General features: G+C 36.9%; 11 non-coding genes across 11 annotated transcripts; all 11 read left to right on the forward strand.

Moving 5' to 3' along the window:
• Window positions 1–482: 482 nt before the first annotated feature.
• On the forward strand, window positions 483–554 carry Trnac-gca (transfer RNA cysteine (anticodon GCA)). Its single transcript has one exon. It is a non-coding gene; the product is annotated as a tRNA-Cys (tRNA).
• A 135-nt stretch (window positions 555–689) lies between these two features.
• On the forward strand, window positions 690–761 carry Trnac-gca (transfer RNA cysteine (anticodon GCA)). The gene has a single exon. It is a non-coding gene; the product is annotated as a tRNA-Cys (tRNA).
• A 134-nt stretch (window positions 762–895) lies between these two features.
• On the forward strand, window positions 896–967 carry Trnac-gca (transfer RNA cysteine (anticodon GCA)). Its single transcript has one exon. It is a non-coding gene; the product is annotated as a tRNA-Cys (tRNA).
• Window positions 968–1,726: 759 nt separating this feature from the next.
• Trnac-gca (transfer RNA cysteine (anticodon GCA)) lies at window positions 1,727–1,798 on the forward strand. The gene has a single exon. It is a non-coding gene; the product is annotated as a tRNA-Cys (tRNA).
• Window positions 1,799–2,971: 1,173 nt separating this feature from the next.
• Trnac-gca (transfer RNA cysteine (anticodon GCA)) lies at window positions 2,972–3,043 on the forward strand. The gene has a single exon. It is a non-coding gene; the product is annotated as a tRNA-Cys (tRNA).
• Window positions 3,044–3,388: 345 nt separating this feature from the next.
• Window positions 3,389–3,460, forward strand: Trnac-gca (transfer RNA cysteine (anticodon GCA)). Its single transcript has one exon. It is a non-coding gene; the product is annotated as a tRNA-Cys (tRNA).
• Window positions 3,461–4,018: 558 nt separating this feature from the next.
• On the forward strand, window positions 4,019–4,090 carry Trnac-gca (transfer RNA cysteine (anticodon GCA)). The gene has a single exon. It is a non-coding gene; the product is annotated as a tRNA-Cys (tRNA).
• A 138-nt stretch (window positions 4,091–4,228) lies between these two features.
• Window positions 4,229–4,300, forward strand: Trnac-gca (transfer RNA cysteine (anticodon GCA)). The gene has a single exon. It is a non-coding gene; the product is annotated as a tRNA-Cys (tRNA).
• Window positions 4,301–4,852: 552 nt separating this feature from the next.
• Window positions 4,853–4,924, forward strand: Trnac-gca (transfer RNA cysteine (anticodon GCA)). Its single transcript has one exon. It is a non-coding gene; the product is annotated as a tRNA-Cys (tRNA).
• A 554-nt stretch (window positions 4,925–5,478) lies between these two features.
• On the forward strand, window positions 5,479–5,550 carry Trnac-gca (transfer RNA cysteine (anticodon GCA)). The gene has a single exon. It is a non-coding gene; the product is annotated as a tRNA-Cys (tRNA).
• Window positions 5,551–14,336: 8,786 nt separating this feature from the next.
• Window positions 14,337–14,408, forward strand: Trnac-gca (transfer RNA cysteine (anticodon GCA)). Its single transcript has one exon. It is a non-coding gene; the product is annotated as a tRNA-Cys (tRNA).
• Window positions 14,409–17,500: the final 3,092 nt, after the last annotated feature.

Below are 17,500 nucleotides of genomic sequence, written 5' to 3' on the forward strand. Positions count from 1 at the left end.
GTTGTGTATTATAGACAAATATTTCGCATAATAAAGAAATATTATTCCGTTTGAACTAGACCAGCGGAGGTATAGCTCATTGGTAGAGCATTCGACTGCAGATGGAGATTTCCACGGTTAAAACCCGGTTTCCCTCTGAAGTTGAAGTTTTCAAGACATCTAATTTTTTTCAACACTTACGTTTCGATAAATAAGGAAACCAGAGCATGCGTCCTGCATTATAGACAGCTATATCACATATTCTGGAAATATTATTTAGTTTGAAGCAGAGTAGCGGGGGTAAAGCTCAGTGGCTGGGCGTCCGACTGCAGATCGAGAGGTCTCCGGTTGAAACTCGGGTGCTCCCTGTAGCTGCGTTTTAGAGACATCTAAATTTTTTCAACACTTACGTTTCGATAAAATAAGGATAATAGAATAAGCGTTGTGGTTTTATAGACAGATATTTCGGAAAATCTAGAAATATTATTCCGTTTGAGGCAAACTGGGGTATAGCTCAGTGGTAGAGCATTCGACTGCAGATCGAGAGGTCCCCGGTTCAAACCCGGGTGCCCCCTGAAGCTGCGTATTAGAGACATATAAATTTTTTCAACACTTACCTTTCGATAAATTAGGATACCAGAACAAGCTATGATTTTTAGACAGATATTTCGCAAAATAAAGATATATAATTCCGTTTGAGGCAGAGCAACGGGGGTATAGCTCAGTGGTAGAGCATTCGACTGCAGATCGAGGGGTCTCCGGTTCAAACCCGGGTGTCTCCTGATGCTGCGTATTAGAGACATATAAATAATTCAACACTTACGTTTCGATAAATAAGGATACCAGAACAAGCGTTGATCTTTAGACAGATATTTCGCAAAATAAAGAAATATAATTCCGTTTGAGGCAGAGCAACGGGGGTATAGCTCAGTGGTAGAGCATTCGACTGCAGATCGAGAGGTCCCCGGTTCAAACCCGGGTGCCCCCTGAAGCTGCGTATTAGAGACATGTAAATTTTTTCAACACTTACGTTTTGATAAATAAGGATACCAGAACAAGCGTTGATTTTTAGACAGATATTTCGCAAAATAAAGAAATATAATTCCGTTTGAGGCAGGGCAACTGGGGTATAGCTCAGTGGTAGAGCATACGACTGCAGATCGAGAGGTCCCCGGTTCAAACCCGGGTGCCCCCTGAAGCTACGAATTAGAGACATATAAATTTTTTCGACACTTACCTTTCGATAAATAAGGATACCAGAACAAGCGTTGTGGTTTTATAGACAGATATTTCGCATAATCTAGAAATATTATTCCGTTTGAGGCAGAACAACGGGGGTATAGCTCAGTGGTAGAGCCATCGACTGTAGATGGAGAAGTCCCCGGTTGAAACCCGGGTGCCCCCTGAAGCTGCGTAATAGAGACATATAAATTTTTTCAACACTTACCTTTCGATAAATAAGGATACCAGAACAAGCGTTGATTTTTAGACAGATATTTCACAAAATAAAGAAATATAATTCCGTTTGAGGCAGAGCAACGGGGGTATAGCTCAGTGGTAGAGCATCCGACTGCAGATCGAGAGGTCCCCGGTTCAAACCCGTGTGCCCCCTTAAGCTGCGTATTAGAGACATATAAGTTTTTTCAACACTTACATTTCGATAAATAAGGATACCAGAACAAGCATTGATTTTTAGACAGATATTTCGCAAAATAAAGAAATATTCTTCCGTTTGAGGCAGAACAACGGGGGTATAGCTCAGTGGTAGAGCATTCGACTGCAGATCGAGAGATCCCCGGTTCAAACCCGTGTGCCCCCTTAAGCTGCGTATTAGAGACATATAAATTTTTTCAACACTTACATTTCGATAAATAAGGATACCAGAACAAGCATTGATTTTTAGACAGATATTTCGCAAAATAAAGAAATATTCTTCCGTTTGTGGCAGAACAACGGGGGTATAGCTCAGCGGTAGAGCATTCGACTGCAGATGGAGAGGTCCCCGGTTCAAACCCGGTTGCCCCCTGAAGCTGCGTATTAGAGACATATAAATTTTTTCAACACTTACCTTTCGATAAATAAGGATACCAGAACAAGCGTTGTGGTTTTATAGACAGATATTTCGCATAATCTAGAAATATTATTCCGTTTGAGGCAGAGCAACGGGGGTATAGCTCAGTGGTAGAGCATTCGACTGCAGATGGAGAGGTCCCCGGTTCAAAGCCGGATGCCCCCTGAAGCTGCGTATTAGAGACATATAAATTTATTCGACACTTACCTTTTGATAAATAAGGATACCAGAACAAGCGTTGATTTTTAGACAGATATTTCGCAAAATAAAGAAATATTATTCCGTTTGAGGCAGAGCAACGGGGGTATAGCTCAGTGGTAGAGCATTCGACTGTAGATGGAGAGGTCCCCGGTTGAAACCCAGGTGCCCCCTGAAGCTGCGTAATAGAGACATATAAATTTTTTCAACACTTACCTTTCGATAAATAAGGATACCAGAACAAGCGTTGATTTTTAGACAGATATTTCACAAAATAAAGAAATATCATTCCGTTTGAGGCAGAGCAACGGTGGTATAGCTCAGTGGTAGAGCCTTCGACTGCAGATCGAGAGGTCCCCGGTTCAAACCCGTGTGCCCCCTTAAGCTGCGTATTAGAGACATATAAATTTTTTCAACACTTACATTTCGATAAATAAGGATACCAGAACAAGCATTGATTTTTAAACAGATATTTCGCAAAATAAAGAAATATTCTTCCGTTTGAGGCAGAACAACGGGGGTATAGCTCAGTGGTAGAGCATTCGACTGCAGATGGAGAGGTCCCCGGTTCAAACCCGGTTGCCCCCTGAAGCTGCGTATTAGAGACATATAAATTTTTTCAACACTTACCTTTCGATAAATAAGGATACCAGAACAAGCGTTGATTTTTAGACAGATATTTCGCAAAATAAAGAAATATAATTCCGTTTGAGGCAGAGCTACGGGGGTATAGCTCAGAGGTAGAGCATTCGACTGCAGATCGAGAGGTCCCCGGTTCAAACCCGGGTGCCATCTGAAGCTGCGTATTAGAGACATATAAATTTTTTCAACACTTACCTTTCGATAAATAAGGATACCAGAACAAGCGTTGTGGTTTTATAGACAGATATTTCGCATAATCTAGAAATATTATTCCGTTTGAGGCAGAGCAACGGGGGTATAGCTCAGTGGTAGAGCATTCGACTGCAGATGGAGAGGTCCCCGGTTCAAAGCCGGATGCCCCCAGAAGCTGCGTATTAGAGACATATAAATTTTTTCGACACTTACCTTTTGATAAATAAGGATACCAGAACAAGCGTTGATTTTTAGACAGATATTTCGCAAAATAAAGAAATATAATTCCGCTTGAGGCAGAGCAACGAGGGTATAGCTCAGTGGTAGAGCATTCGACTGCAGATCGAGAGGTCCCCGGTTCAAACCCGGGTGCCCCCTGAAGCTGCGTATTAGAGACATATAAATTTTTTCAACACTTACTATTCGATAAATAAGGATACCAGAACAAGCGTTGTGGTTTTATAGACAGATATTTCGCATAATATAGAAATATTATTCCGTTTGAAGCAGAGCAACGGGGGTATAGCTCAGTGGTAGAGCATTTTTTCTGCAGATCGAGAGGTCCCCGGTTCAAACCCGGGTGCCCCCTGAAGCTGCGTATTAGAGACATATAAATTTTTTCAACACTTACCTTTCGATAAATAAGGATACCAGAATAAGCGTTGTGGTTTTATAGACAGATATTTCGCATAATCTAGAAATATTATTCCGTTTGAGGCAGAGCAACTGGGGTATAGCTCAGTGGTAGAGCATTCGACTGCAGATGGAGAGGTCCCCGGTTCAAAGCCGGATGCCCCCTGAAGCTGCGTATTAGAGACATATAAATTTTTTCAACACTTACCTTTCGATAAATAAGGATACCAGAACAAGTTTGTGGTTTCATAGACAGATATTTCGCATAATCTAGAAATATTATTCCGTTTGAGGCAGAGCAGCGGGGGTATAGCTCAGTGGTAGAGCATTCGACTGCAGATGGAGAGGTCCCCGGTTCAAACCCGGGTGCCCCCTGAAGCTGCGTATTAGAGACATATAAATTTTTTCGACACTTATCTTTCGATAAATAAGGATACCAGAACAAGCGTTGTGGTTTTATAGACAGATATTTCGCATAATATAGAAATATTATTCCGTTTGAAGCAGAGCAACGGGGGTATAGCTCAGTGGTAGAGCATTCGACTGCAGATCGAGAGGTCCCCGGTTCAAACCCGGGTGCCCCCTGAAGCTGCGTATTAGAGACATATAAATTTTTTCAACACTTACCTTTCTAAAAATAAGGATACCGGAAAAAGCGTTGTGGTTTTATAGACAGATATTTCGCATAATCTAGAAATATTATTCCGTTTGAGGCAGAGCAAATGGATTATATCTCAGTTTTAGAGCATTCGACTGCAGATCGAGAGGACCCCGGTTCAAACCCGGGTGCCCCCTGAAGCTGCGTATTAGAGACATATAAATTTTTTCAACCCTTACCTTTCGATAAATAAGGATACCAGAACAAGCGTTGATTTTTAGACAGATATTTCGCAAAATAAAGAAATATTATTCCGTTTGAGACAGAGCAACGGGGGTATAGCTCAGTGGTAGAGCATTCGACTGCAGATGGGGAGGTCCCCGGTTCAAACCCGGGTGCCCCCTGAAGCTGCGTATTAGAGACATATAAATTTTTTCAACACTTACCTTTTGATAAATAAGGATACGAGAACAAGCGTTGATTTTTAGACAGATATTTCGCAAAATAAAGAAATATAATTCCATTTGAGGCAGAGCAACGGGGGTATAGCTCAGTGGTAGAGCATTCGACTGCAGATCGAGAGGTCCCCGGTTCAAACCCGGGTGCCCCTTGAAGAAGCGTATTAGAGACATATAAATTTTTTCAACACTTACCTTTCGATAAAATAAGGATACCAGAACAAGCGTTGTATTTTAAAGACTGATATTTCGCAAAATCTAGAAATATTATTCCGTTTGAGTCAGAGCAAATGGATTATATCTCAGTTTTAGAGCATTCGACTGCAGATCGAGAGGACCCCGGTTCAATCCCGGGTGCCCCCTGAAGCTGCGTATTAGAGACATATAAATTTTTTCAACACTTACCTTTCGATAAATAAGGATACCAGAACAAGCGTTGTATTTTAAAGACTGATATTTCGCAAAATCTAGAAATATTATTCCGTTTGAGTCAGAGCAAATGGATTATATCTCAGTTTTAGAGCATTCGACTGCAGATCGAGAGGACCCCTGTTCAAACCCGGGTGCTCCCTGAAGAAGCGTATTAGAGACATATAAATTTTTTCAACACTTACCTTTCGATAAATAAGGATACGAGAACAAGCGTTGATTTTTAGACAGATATTTCGCAAAATAAAGAAATATAATTCCATTTGAGGCAGAGCAACGGGGGTATAGCTCAGTGGTAGAGCATTCGACTGCAGATCGAGAGGTCCCCGGTTCAAACCCGGGTGCCCCCTGAAGCTGCGTATTAGAGACATATAAATTTTTCCAACACTTACCTTTCGATAAATAAGGATACCAGAACAAGCGTTGTGGTTTTATAGACAGATATTTCGCATAATCTAGAAATATTATTCCGTTTGAGTCAGAGCAAATGGATTATATCTCAGTTTTAGAGCATTTGACTGCAGATCGAGAGGACCCCGGTTCAAACCCGGGTGCCCCCTGAAGAATCGTATTAGAGACATATAAATTTTTTCAACACTTACCTTTCGATAAATAAGGATACGAGAACAAGCGTTGATTTTTAGACAGATATTTCGCAAAATAAAGAAATATAATTCCATTTGAGGCAGAGCAACGGGGGTATAGCTAAGTGGTAGATAATTCGAATGCAGATCGAGAGGTACCAGTGTTTCCCCTTAGCTGAGTTTTCCAGACATCGAAATTTTTTCAATACTTAACGCTTCGATAACTAATGATACCAGTTCAAGCGTTGTGTTTTATAGACAAATATTTCGCATAATAAAGAAATATTATTCCGTTTGAACTAGACCAGCGGAGGTATAGCTCATTGGTAGAGCATTCGACTGCAGATAGAGATTTCCACGGTTAAAACCCGGTTTCCCTCTGAAGTTGAAGTTTTCAAGACATCTAATTTTTTTCAACACTTACGTTTCGATAAATAAGGAAACCAGAGCATGCGTCCTGCATTATAGACAGCTATATCACATATTCTGGAAATATTATTCCGTTTGAAGCAGAGTAGCGGGGGTAAATCTCAGTGGTTGGGCGTCCGACTGCAGATCGAGAAGTCTCCGGTTGAAACTCGGGTGCTCCCTGTAGCTTCGTTTTCCAGAAATCTGAATTATTTCAACATTTACGTTTCGATAATTAAAGAAACCAGAATAAATGTTGTGCTTTATAGACAGCTATTTCGCATAATCTAAAAATATTATTCCGTTTGATTCAGAGCAACCGGTGTATATATGAGTGGTAGAGCGTTTGAATGCAGATCGTGAGGTCCTCGGTTCAAACCCGGGTGCCCCCTGAAGCTGCGTTTTACAGACATCTAAATTTTTTAAATACTTTCGTTTCGATAAATAAGGAAACAAGAACAAGCGTTGTAATTTATAGAATGGTATTTTGCACAATCTAGAAATATTAATCCATTTTACGTAGAGGATAAAGGGTATTGCTCAGTGGTAGAGTATTTTTATTTTGAACGTTAGGTCTCATGTTCGAACGAGGGTGCCCGCTGAAGCCGCGTTTTCCAGACAACTAAATTTTTTCAACACTAATTTTCGATAAATAAGGAAACCACAGCAAGCGTTGTGCTTTGTAGACATCTATTTCGCATAATCTAGAAATATTATTCCTTATGAGGCAGAGCAGAGGGGGTATTTCACAGTCGTAAAGCATTTGACAAATGTTGGAGAGGTCCCCGGTTCAAACCCGGGTGTACACTGAGGCTGAGTGTTGCAAACCTCTAAGTCTTTTCAATACTGACGCTTGGATAACTAAGTATACCAGATGAAGCGTTTCGTTTCATAGAGAGCTATATCATATAATCTAGAAATAATATATCGTTTGAGGCAGAGCAACGGGGGTATAGCTCAGTGGTAGAGCATTCGACTGCAGATGAAGAGGTCCCCGTTTCCCCCTGAAGCTGCGTTTTCCAGATCTCTAAATGTTTCAATACTGACGCTTCGATAACTAAGGATACGAGATCAAGCGTTTTGTTTTATAGACAACTATTTCGCATAATAAAAAAATATTATTCCGTTTGAGGCAGAGCAACGGGGGTATAGCTCAGTGGTAGAGCATTCGACTGCAGATGAAGAGGTTCCCGTTTCCCCCTGAAGCTGCGTTTTCCAGATCTCTAAATGTTTCAATACTGACGCTTCGATAACTAAGGATACGAGATCAAGCGTTTTGTTTTATAGACAACTATTTCACATAATAAAAAAATATTATTCCGTTTGAGGCAGAGCAACGGGGGTATAGCTCAGTGGTAGAGCATTCGACTGCAGATGAAGAGGTCCCCGTTTCCCCCTGAAGCTGCGTTTTCCAAATCTCTAAATGTTTCAATACTGACGCTTCGATAACTAAGGATACGAGATCAAGCGTTTTGTTTTATAGACAACTATTTCGCATAATAAAAAAATATTATTCCGTTTGAGGCAGAGCAACGGGGGTATAGCTCAGTGGTAGAGCATTCGACTGCAGATGAAGAGGTCCCCGTTTCCCCCTGAAGCTGCGTTTTCCAGATCTCTAAATGTTTCAATACTGACGCTTCGATAACTAAGGATACGAGATCAAGCGTTTTGTTTTATAGACAACTATTTCGAATAATAAAAAAATATTATTCCGTTTGAGGCAGAGCAACGGGGGTATAGCTCAGTGGTAGAGCATTCGACTGCAGATGAAGAGGTCCCCGTTTCCCCCTGAAGCTGCGTTTTCAAGATCTCTAAATGTTTCAATACTGACGCTTCGATAACTAAGGATACGAGATCAAGCGTTTTGTTTTATAGACAACTATTTCGCATAATAAAAAAATATTATTCCGTTTGAGGCAGAGCAACGGGGGTATAGCTCAGTGGTAGAGCATTCGACTGCAGATGAAGAGGTCCCCGTTTCCCCCTGAAGCTGCGTTTTCCAGATCTCTAAATGTTTCAATACTGACGCTTCGATAACTAAGGATACGAGATCAAGCGTTTTGTTTTATAGACAACTATTTCGCATAATAAAAAAATATTATTCCGTTTGAGGCAGAGCAACGGGGGTATAGCTCAGTGGTAGAGCATTCGACTGCAGATGAAGAGGTCCCCGTTTCCCCCTGAAGCTGCGTTTTCCAGATCTCTAAATGTTTCAATACTGACGCTTCGATAACTAAGGATACGAGATCAAGCGTTTTGTTTTATAGACAACTATTTCACATAATAAAAAAATATTATTCCGTTTGAGGCAGAGCAACGGGGGTATAGCTCAGTGGTAGAGCATTCGATTGCAGTTAGAGAGGTCCTCGATTCAAACCCGGATGTCCTTTGAAGCTGCGTTTTCCAGACATCTAAATTTTTTCAACACTTACCTTTCGATAAATAAGGATACCAGAACAAGCGATGTGGTTTTATAGACAGATATTTCGCATAATCTAGAAATATTATTCCGTTTGAGGCCTAGCATAGTTTGTATAGCTCAGTGGATGAGCATTAGACTGCAGATCGAGCGGTCCCCGGCTCAAACCCGAGGGCACCTTTTCTTTCTGTTTTAAAGCAATATTGAATTGTAGAACATTTATTTCATAAGTTTTATATCTTTTATGCTGTCTCAAACACATAAACGTAATTCGTTAAAATTTGGTACAGAACTTAAATATCAAAAACACAAATTCTTATGTAACGGAAAATCAAATCACTGAATGAGTTGATTGCCTGCCATTCTGCGTTCTCACAACTAAAGGAGATAATAAAAACGCTGTAACTGGGAAAATTGAAATTCGGTTTTTCTGTCGTGTTAATAAAATCTTATTCAGTGCCAATTTTGGTTTTCATTCAGGTAAAAGACACCTAAGGCAAATACTGAATTTCCCTGACGATATTACGAAGCTCAAAATACTGACGCAGGGCTTCGAAAATAAAAATCTGAGCACTTGTAGTATTCACGGCTTTCACCGAAATCCAAATTTCGCAGCGTTGGAGGAGGTGGGGGCGCGTCTTTATCAGGAATTGTGCAAGAAAGTTTGGTGGAGATTATTCTTGCTGATTTTAAATAAGTTTCTTTTAACAAATTTGTTTTTCCCTGATGAATCAAATAAATTAAAAGTAATGTTTGAACATTAATATATCTATATATATAAAAATTATAAATCTAATTATACGCATAGATTCTAACTTGATCCGGTTCGGACGATTGAATAATCAGAGCAAATGAATAATTAACAGACAAAAGATTATTTCTTAGGAAAAGAAAGGAAGACGAGTTTCTTATAAAGTATTAATTTAATGTCTTAAAAAAATAACGCTGTTTACATTTTGCATACTTGCGTAATGTATGAAAATATCACGTTGTTCTGCTATGTCTTATGCTTGCTCGTGTATTCAAGAAGTGTACTTTTTCTCATTGTTAAGAAAGGAGATTAAATTTGTTGATTATCTCCTCTTCCTTCGTTCAAAACAAATGTTGAGGATATTTGGAGATTCAGATAATTAAATTTCTCTATTATTGGAATTTTATTATAAAGTGAAAAAGAAACGGAACGACATGTTTATCTCCTTAAAATAAATTTTTAAATATTATTCACAAGCCACTAACATACTTTACATAAAGTTGCTCAAATTAAAATAAAATAATATATTTTAGCACAAATAAAAAGAAATTTTGTTATAAATGTTTCAAAATAACCAAACAATTTCTTAAAATGGATGACAGATTATGTCATTTACAAAATGTAGAATAAAAAAAAATAATACATCGATTTCTAATATTTATTTTTGTGGAATCTCTCGATCTCTTGTTAAATCTTCTCACGTAACATTTTAATCTGAATAAACAGTTCAAGCTTCTGATTTTTTACTACACTTGACAATAATATTAGAATAAATTTAATTTAATGATTGAAATAGTTTCGTTTGGCTACAACACATTAAATATTCCGTTTCTTTTTCGCAAATAATGGCATTTCATTATAAATAGGGACCCGGCATCCGAGTCGGGCCAAGACTAGCATACGCCCTTGAGAATTTTGACTGTATTGACTATGAGCTTGACTTTCGAGGGGTCGGGTAAGTTACGTATTTTTGCCGGAAGTCAAAAATCCGACTTTCCATTACCTGGTTATCGAGATGGCATTATGGTAAAACCTCGATTCGGGACTGAGGATTCTAGGTTCGAGACCTGTTTGCCCCGAAGAGCTCCCATGTAAGTGGATCTGGTGCACCTAAAATTCGTCGGGGTGAGATGCCCTACAGATTGCATGGTGTGGAAATCTGAAGAATGGGGTGCCAATTTAAGTGTCGTCCTCGTGATCTGACAGCGATTCAATATTATAAGATCCGTCCCAAAGTATTGCTCTAAAAAGAGACGTTAATATAGCTAAATTAAACCAAATCCTGCTTTATCCTATAATACCAATTAAGAATGAGAAAGGGAGAATTTACAGTTAGAGAAAAAGAATGCAGAAATATAATTGATTCTGATGTAGAGCATAATTTGTTGCTGGTAAAAATAAAATATTGTTGAAATAAGAAAAGAAAATATTATCCAAGTTGCATTTCCCCTCATTCTATGAGGACTTGCGTATCCTCGTGTACAAAGAACGACAAATACACAGTATTTCTGTTCACAGGTTCTATCCGAAACTTGGTGCGGATTTAAAAATCTGTTTTTAAATTTACATGCTAAATTTTATCTGCCCAACTCACTCCATATTTGAGTTATCTTATTCAACAATAAACAATTAGTCATATAGACATAATTCCGAAAATGTAATTTTCGGACTATTCGAACCAAAAGATGCCTAAAAATTTGAATGTTGTATTTTTAATTTTTTTAAGACGAAACGTATGCGAAACAAATAGATGAATCATAAATTTCTATTTGGTAAATGGCAAAAAGTGCATATACCATTTCATTAAAAACCTTACCCTTGATATGTAACATTAAATGAAACGAAGAATATCATGCATAGATTTACAAGAAAATTTCTTTCATTATATAAGTAAAATTCAACGATTTCCTATTTGCTTTCTTGTTTATTTTCTTTTGCTTTATTGTCTTTTTCTTGTTTATTTTCGCACACACACTCATATAACAACACACGTGGACGATGATCACACACATATAAGGAAACACATAATATTGTTACGAATCTGTGAGGCGGCTTCCCAGCATAGTCGGTTCCATAGGAGGTCCCAGAGCTTGACGACAAACTTGGCGACCATTGGCGACTTTGGCGCCAAAATAGATTATACCCGAAACATCGAGAATTTTCCCGATCCGTCGAGTAGGAACGGAGATACGCTTCGAACGTTCCTGATTGGTTAAGAGGCGTCTAGCCCCGCCTCCTGAGACCTATAAAAGGAAGCAGCCGCAGCTGCCGGGCAGTCGTGAACCGGGACGGTGAATTGAGGAGAAGTCGGAAGCGACAGAGCAGAGTAGTGAGTCGAGTGGTGAATCAGTGGTGAATTGGAGTCGAAGAGTATTCGGAAGCTACGACGAAGAACTCGTCTTCCAGGGACTAGCGGAGCAGCGACGGAGTAGAGCTGCTGTGTATACTGTTGTATGCTGCTGTGTATACTATTGTATGCTGCTGTTATTGCTGCACGTCTCGGCTGAAGATAATCGTCTTCTGTGCTGTATATAGTTGTCGTCTTTGTGCTGTCCTGTGTGTCTTCGTGTAAATAAACGTCGTTGTTTCCTTTTCTACTGCCGCCTGCTGATTGACTGTTCTCCACACCATATAACTCCCATTATCCAAACGAACCCCGAAAATTTCGTAACAATATATACATTTGAAAGTAGAAATTGCCACTAACAAAGAGCGAACGAATATGTCTTTTTGCCGCTAACAAAAGAGCGAGCGGTGCCTGCTTGCATCCGTTTCACACCAATTCTCAGCATGAAGTGTTTACAATAAAAAAGCTTAAGTGCGCTTCCCTCACATTCCATATATACAAATGATCCAGAGCATATTCCGCCATCTATGTTCAATAATAAATTTTATTGTATGAATAAGTATACAAAGAAAAAAATACAAATAAAATAATTAAAAAAAAAACAAAATTACAAATAATGAAATCACATGAACAATTTTCAAACTCGAGATTGTGACGAATCTTTATGTCTCAGATCTTCCTGAGTTCTAAAAACACATAATTAGATAATGTCCTGTCTGCCTTTATTTGTCATAAACATTTTGACGGTTAAAATTCGATATATGATCTTTACACCAAATTTGCAGATTTCTATCAAAATTTATGAAAAAATTTGATCCGAGAAGTTCGTCGGCCCGACTGTTCGAATGTAAGTCAAAACGATAATTACAAAACAAATAGAATTTGATAGATGAGATTCGGTGCACAGATTTAACAACTATAGTGTGGACACCTGTCAAATTTTGAGCCAAATCCGACTGCAGGTTGACTGTCTGTCGATCTGTACTTTCAGAAATATATATAAATACGATAATTCAAAAACGCAATGACTTAAATATAGAAAATTTTGAGTGGGATTTTGTGACTATAAGGGCAGTTTTGTGTCATATCTTTGTTCCATCAAGTCGAATTTCTGTTTTAAGTGTCTAAAGCAGAAATTCGATTTTCGAATGCCATTAACCTCACGCCAAGGATTACTCGCCAAATTACTCGCCAAGGATGATTCAGTAAAAGTGCTAAATTTATGCCAAAAATTATTATTTCTTAACTATTGTACGGCAATGCCATGCCAGGCGTTCTCTGGCATGACAAGTTTATTGGAGAATATGTGAGAAAGTTTTGGGAAATCACTCCCACAGATTGAAAAGGCAGTAACTTCGTAAATTCAGTTTTAAAAATGGATTATGGTTCTGTGAAAAATTCTTCGAAGTGGTGGTCAGTTGGTAAGGTTTCGATTTCAGTTCAGAGGGCTGACTGATCAGTGTTAGATTTTATCTTAATGATGTCCTGCATATATATATTTGAGATTAGGGATGCTTTACAACTCCATTTAATTAATGCGTTTAGTATATGCTGGGAGCTCGCTGGACCAATTTTTAGGACCCCACAAGAAATTAGAGGCTATGACTTCTGTAGCGTATATGTAAATCCGGAACTGTCCATGTTCAAAACTCAGTTTTATCAAAGGTCTTCCCAAAATATGAGATTGGCTCACTTTAAATAAAATATCGAAATTCAAGTGCTGTCCTGCGGTACGGTGTAAAAGTTTAATAAGGGTGTGCCAGCTCAAATATCGAGTTTACTGGATTATCTATATTCAAAATGTCAAGATTTGTCCAAAATATACCGCAAATTACTTCAAAATTGGGATGCCAACGTAATTAAAGTAGAGTAGTCACTTTTTCAAATATTTCTTCTTTTTTCCTCCATTCAGTTTCACTAATATTAATATCATTGTTTTTTTGTATTTAGTGTTATATTGGAAATAACCGCTCGATGCGAGCAAAATGATTAACACGTTATTTTCCTAATGAAAAATAACATCTAAAAAAAACATTAATTCCTATGTACCCGAAGCATTACTGAACTGCGTGCGTTCACTCAGTATTAAAGATTCAAATATCAAAATTGTTTCAAATATCAATAAATATTCAATATCACTCAGTTGATTCAATTATCAATCAATATTCAGTATCACACAGTTGGTTCAAATATCAATTAATAATCAGTATCATTCAGTTGGTTCAAATAACAATCAATATTCAGTATTACTCAGTTGGTACAGATATCAATCAATATCCAATATCCCTCAGTTGGTTCAAATATCAATCAATATTCAGTTTTACTCAGTTGGTTCAAATATCAATAATATTCAATGTCATTCACTTGGTTCCAATATCAATCAATATTTAATATCACTAAGTTGATTCAATTATTGAAATTTGAGCCAACATAATCTTGATGGCAAGATTATGTTGGAATACAAATCCCATGTTAATTAAAGTATTGTAGTGTGAAGAAAGGAAAAATATTGATTGAAATAACAGCTGTATCATTGAAGAAAATAGCTATCTGCTGTTGAAAGATAAAAAAAATAAAAATGTTTAGGCGTAACAGGAAAATTTTTATTCTGTGCCATTCTTGCAGGCGGGGGTATAGCTCAGTGGTAGAGCATTCGACTGCAGATCGAGAGGTCCCCGGTTCAAACCCGGGTGCCCCCTTAGGTTTTTATTTTAAAGTAGTGTTGAATTGTAAAGCATCTATCTCATATATATCTTATATCCCCGTTACTGTGGAAGAATGCTAAAAGAATATATTAAAATCATCAAGAGAGTCAATCTCGAGATTTTCAGAAATTCCCACCTTTTAGATTAAGCAGAGTCCGAAAAATACAGGTTTGGTGATACGTCTGACTATCTCTTTTGCGATACGATAATTAAAAAAATATTTTCAGTTAAATTGTGTAATTTGATATGTAGTCTTTACATACAATTAGTAGACTCTTATCAAAATTTTGTACTAAATCTCTTCAAAGAAAGTCTGCCAGTATTTAGAACTGTCCGTATACGATTACCTTCAAAACGCAAAGAGCTATATTAGCAGCATTATGTTCGCATTTTTAACATCCAAAGAGTAGATTTTATTGCATTTTGTACAAATTTGCATGTCTGTGCATTTGAATTCTTGTAAATGGGAAATTTCAAATACGCAAATTCGTATGTGATTTTTCTTGCTAAAATTGTAGTTTTCCGTCAAATTTTGGCTTTTATTCGAGCATAACTAAGGCGTCCAAAATGAAGATTCGATTGTTTTTTTCACTGATACAACGAAGCATGAAATTCTCATGAAGATGTGTGAAAATAAAAATCTGAAAATTCGTGGCGTTCAGGGCTGTACCTGAGGTCCAAATTTTAAACTGGTGGATTGTATCTTTACTAGGGATTATGCTGAGTTTATATCTGTTTTTTTAAAACCATTTTGAAGCAACTGAAATAAGAAATGACGTTTGGACAGTAATATATATATTTGTCTATACAGAAGAAATACAATTATACGTACTGATTGGTATCAGACCCGATACAAATAATCAAATATCCAGGTAGTTAAATAACTGATGAAAAAGAGGTCATTTCTTAGGGAAAAGAATCAAAAACTGCTTGTAATTTGGTAATTGTTTAGACCCATCTGACATGGCAGGCAGCAATATTTTCAGAAGAATGGGTGGAAAACACGGTTCACCGATATCATATAACAATTACCTGAATCATCATGGGAATTATTTCGAATTATAATTAAAAATATTCAAATAATAATACAAAATATATATATTATATCTATATACAAAATATATATATTATATATATATTATTATTATATATATATGTATACAAAATATATATATTCGAATAATAATATATACTTTTTGAAATAAATTATCTAATCATATCTTTTTTTTATGGTCTATCGGAGCTAGGAGAGAAAAAAAGGGAAGAAAGGGGGAGGAGATACATTAAAAGAAATTGAAATCTTCTATCGCAAATTTCAAGTTATCACGTGTGAACATTATTTTTTGTAAGTCACGTGATATCCGACAGAAATCTGATTGAAACACATGAATTAGTTTACTGCAGATCAAAAATTGTACAGATTATGAAATAAAAGCGGATGCGGAACTCCTGCAACTGAATAAATGATTGGTAAAAACACGTAATTGAATATTTTGATGGATGACTCCATAACATTTAAAAAGATAATTTCAAATAGTGTACCGAATTGAATCAAAAGTATTATTAAATTTAAATGAAAACTATTTAAATATGAAATTGATATCAATGAAAATTTAATTTTTTGAGTTCTTAGATAGTACAAACACTATTTGTTGGAAGGTAATGAGTACCGATTCCCGTAGGGAAGTCATAACGATTGCAATTAGGCTTAATATTAATGTACAGTCGCCAAAGTTGAAATATTTGGTGCGATTTCTCACCAAATCTAATCGTAACAATTTTTTATCTCAACCTCTAAAAGCTTTTTGTTATCATTTCTGGTATGCATCGAGGATAGCAATTTTTAAGCGAGTTTTTGGAAATTGGCGCAATTTTGAAGTGCTGTCGTGACAGGAGAATAGGGTACATGGCGAACATTGGCGCCATGTTGTAACTTTTTGTTAGCAATCAGTCGCCAAATGTGACAACCTTCTTTATTATTTTGAAATAACCCCAAAAGCGAAAAATTGATGCCTGAAAAGTGATAAATCGCGAATTTCAAAAACTCCAAATGAAAACAATATCATGTTCTCACATGATAAAAACAGCTCTCTTATGCGTGAGTTTTAATAATCATGAAAAAATGTAAAAACAGTTCATCTCGTGATGTCTATCAGATGATATGGATAAAAATAAAATATTCTCCAAATAAAAATATATTACCCAATCCGCTCCACTTTTCATGGAAGACCTGCGTGTGACCATGCACAGATGAATAGCAATTCTGTTGACAGATCCTATCAGAACTTGGTGCCTACCTATTATTTTGTTGTTAAAATCACATGCTAAATTTTATCTGTCTGACCCTTTTCGTGTTTGTGTAAGTTTCACGTGTATAAAGAAGAACAAGTAGATAGGCAGACATAATCCCAAAAATTTGTTTTTCGGAATAAAATTAATATTTCATAGAAATCTCGAGGTCGAATGTTGTTCGTCATGTTGAATATTTTCTCTTTGTATATTTCGCATAAGAACGTAAGCGTATCAAATGGATGAATCATTCTTTTCTATTTGATAAATGATAACAAATGTTTACCAAGTTTCATTAAAGAATACCTTAGAGTTAATATCTGCCATTAAATGAAATAAAAAGTGCATTGAAAAGATTCACTAACTGAAAATAAAATGCATTGCAGTACGTAACTGAAATGCAGGTATTTGCCTTTTTCAGTTAACAAATTTAGTCTTAGAATTAGATTATAATGAAATGGAAAATTTCTTCTTGTACAACGATGTTTTAGTGGCAAAATTTCAATTTCTCGTCAGATTTGATGTATGGAGCCGAATTCCATGATAGACTTTCATAAATATGAGAGATTAAAACATTTTAAAATTTTTGATGCCCTTGCCGACCAGCTGGTTTTCTGGGCATATTGGTTATTTTTAATTTCAATTAAATCTTTAGATATAACTTCATATCCACGATATCATGAAATAGCTAGACATTAAAGGTACTTTGATTTGCTTACATATGCTCCGTTCCTTTTGCTCATGAAATTTTGAAATGGAGACCAGTTTCATGACGTCATGGTACTATTAAAATTTAA

Source organism: Argiope bruennichi, chromosome 7 (genome assembly GCF_947563725.1).
Source record: "Argiope bruennichi chromosome 7, qqArgBrue1.1, whole genome shotgun sequence".
Lineage (NCBI taxonomy): Eukaryota > Metazoa > Arthropoda > Arachnida > Araneae > Araneidae > Argiope > Argiope bruennichi.